The following is a 2,669-nucleotide window of genomic DNA, read 5'->3' as shown; positions in this document are numbered from 1 at the left end:
CATCTGCCACTTGCAGCATAAAAGCCAGCCTGAAGAGCCACCCATTGTCACTTCGTCAGAGATCCTTCCTGCCGTGTCGACGACGCCGTACCGCTCCAGGATTCCTGCACTCCTCGAATTGATCATTTTGACTACCTTTCAGTTGTGACCACCTCGGCCTGTCTCGCTTACTGGCAATAAAACCCTTCTGTGCCTTTTGTGTCTGCGCGTGGTTCCTCTCTTCATCTCTCACGAAGCCGAACACTTTGCTTAACACCCGCGGTTCTCCCAGCGCTCCGCCCCAACATCCTCGTCGGAACAGCCTGAGCGCCGCAGCGGAGCAACTCCGGCTCGGCCGTGGGCAAAAACGGCTCTGTCCGAAATTTCTCACGGGCGGGCGTGAGCTGTTCCTCCGCTTCGCTTATCACACACACCACTCTCGGCCCTACCTGCCCCGCGCAACTCCGGCAGGGCCAAGCGGGTGGCATCGGTTCGGTCCCGGACCTTCGCGCGGTTTGATTCCCAAGTTTTTCTTCCCTTTGATTGCACACCGCGCCCCCTGTCCCTCAAAGCGAGGTGCATCTCTGGCGGAGCCGAGCGGGCAGCAGCTTTGCTCCCGGCAGGTCGTGTTGGTGTGCGCGAGGTCTTCCACCTCTTCGCTTGCAACACTCGCCTTTGCCGGCCCGCCAGGCACGGCGCAGCTCTGGCGGGGCCAAGCGACAGCGTCGGTTAGGTCCCGGGCGCAAAATCAAAAGGGAGGGTCGACACTGTGGACAAACAATGGACCCTAACACAAAGGGCAGAAAACTTCGACGCACACCCGCGCGACATTCTGTGAAGGAAAATACGCCACCCGCCTGACCTCGCCGGAGTTCCGCCGCGCCCGTCGGTCCAACGTGGCCCGGGTTGCAAGCGAAGTGGGTGAAAAGCTCACGGCCATCCTCGCGAAATATCGTACAATGCCGCTGCAAAACACGGCCCGGGCGCGGCTGCTCCTAGCGGATCGCAATGCAGCTCTGATCAGGGGGATCTTGCGGGAAGCCGGGAGGGGCGCGGGTGTCAAGCAACGGGCTAATAAACCTCGTCGAATACGCCCGCGACGGGCCGGTATAGAAGCGATGCCGCCAGTTTGTCCCCGCCGGAGCTCCTCCAAGCCAGGCAGGCCGAAAGTGGCGCGGGTTGACAACACAGGGTCCAAAACTTCAACGCACAACCAAGCGATCGTCCAGCTTTATGCAGCCTTGTACAAATTGTGTTTTCAAATTGTTCGCCCGAAACAGTTTTGTCACTCCCACAAGACAAACAAGCTATTTTTTTTCAGATGGCAGTGGAACTGATGAAGGCCTTCCCCAGACATTCCGTGCATCAATTTTAGAACATTATGTGGCGATGGAAAATAAGAGAACAAGACAATCGTCAGAAATACTGACCACAGCAGGTTTATTGGATGATGATCACCCATGCAAAAAATGTTTAATTGTGGCATCCAGAAATGATGCCAAAGATATATTTTGTTTCAAACTACTTCATGAAGAGGAAGTGTTGATACCAGGGATGAATTCTGAAAGCTTATGAGAAAGTCATTTTTTATGACTTGTACCACAACGAAAAATCTCGTGTTATTCACTGCTCCGATGAAAATAAAATGTCAAGATAAAATTTCAATCCCATATTTACACACTGTGAATTTTAAGTTTAATGTTCACTGATATTCCGTCATGTTGTCGTATTTGTTCTCGCCATGCACTGTGGCATGCTCTAAATGGCAAAACCACCTGGAAAAGGTCCTCTGACAAAACGAGTGATTTTTACAATGGAAGAACACACAATTTATCTTGCATCGACATTGTCTTCATGATGCTTTGCATGCATCATTGAAATTGGGTTGGTTCAAGTAAAAGAAAAAATTTGAATTTTAAAAGCAACTTAGAGTTATCCTGATTGAAATTTCCGAACATATAATCTTGCGATGTTAGGGTTCTCTCCCCCCGGCCCCCTTTTGACGAGACCCAGTGCGAAAGGTGGTACCATGAGCAGTGTCTTGAGAAGAATTTGCATGAATTGAGCGGCCGAAGACTGGTATTGCTGCTGTGAGTGCACATCACAATGTTGGAAGTCATGTAGACCTATATCTAATTTTGTGAGTGTTGTTCTGGAAAAAAATTAATTCTCACAAGAAAATGACAGACATGTCAGCTGCTCAACCCGTATTGTTTTGTGTTTTTTGTTATTGTAAAGTGTCCTTGGGTGTCTTGAAAGGCGCTTATCAATAAAATGTATTATTAGTATTATTATTATTATTAAGTTGCCTACACTGGTAAAGTTTTTTAAAATTTGAGTTTTTATTGCTTTAAATGCATTTTCAGCCCGAGTTGAGCACGTTTTGTGAGTTTGAATGTATCTTCAGAGGAATGAGTTGTGTGGTCAAATTAATGCTCATTTAGGCTTCAGGAGGACATCCTGAACTAAATACATGTTGAAGTGTGTGCATAAGTCCTTTGGTTTAGGCGTGACACTCAATTTGAGTTTTTATTGCTTTAAATGCATTTTCAGCCCGAGCTGAGCACGTTTTGTGAGTTTGAATGTATCTTCATAGGAATCAGTTGTGTGGTCAAATTAATGCTCATTTAGGCTTCAGGTGGTCATCCTGAACAAAATACATGTTGAAGTGTGTGCATAAGTCCTTTGGT

Source organism: Hippocampus guttulatus, unplaced genomic scaffold, assembly GCF_054856545.1.
Source record: "Hippocampus guttulatus isolate MCC_2025c unplaced genomic scaffold, RoL_Hgut_1.0 HiC_scaffold_25, whole genome shotgun sequence".
Taxonomy (NCBI): Eukaryota; Metazoa; Chordata; class Actinopteri; order Syngnathiformes; family Syngnathidae; genus Hippocampus; species Hippocampus guttulatus.
Note: the sequence above shows the minus strand (reverse complement) of the source record.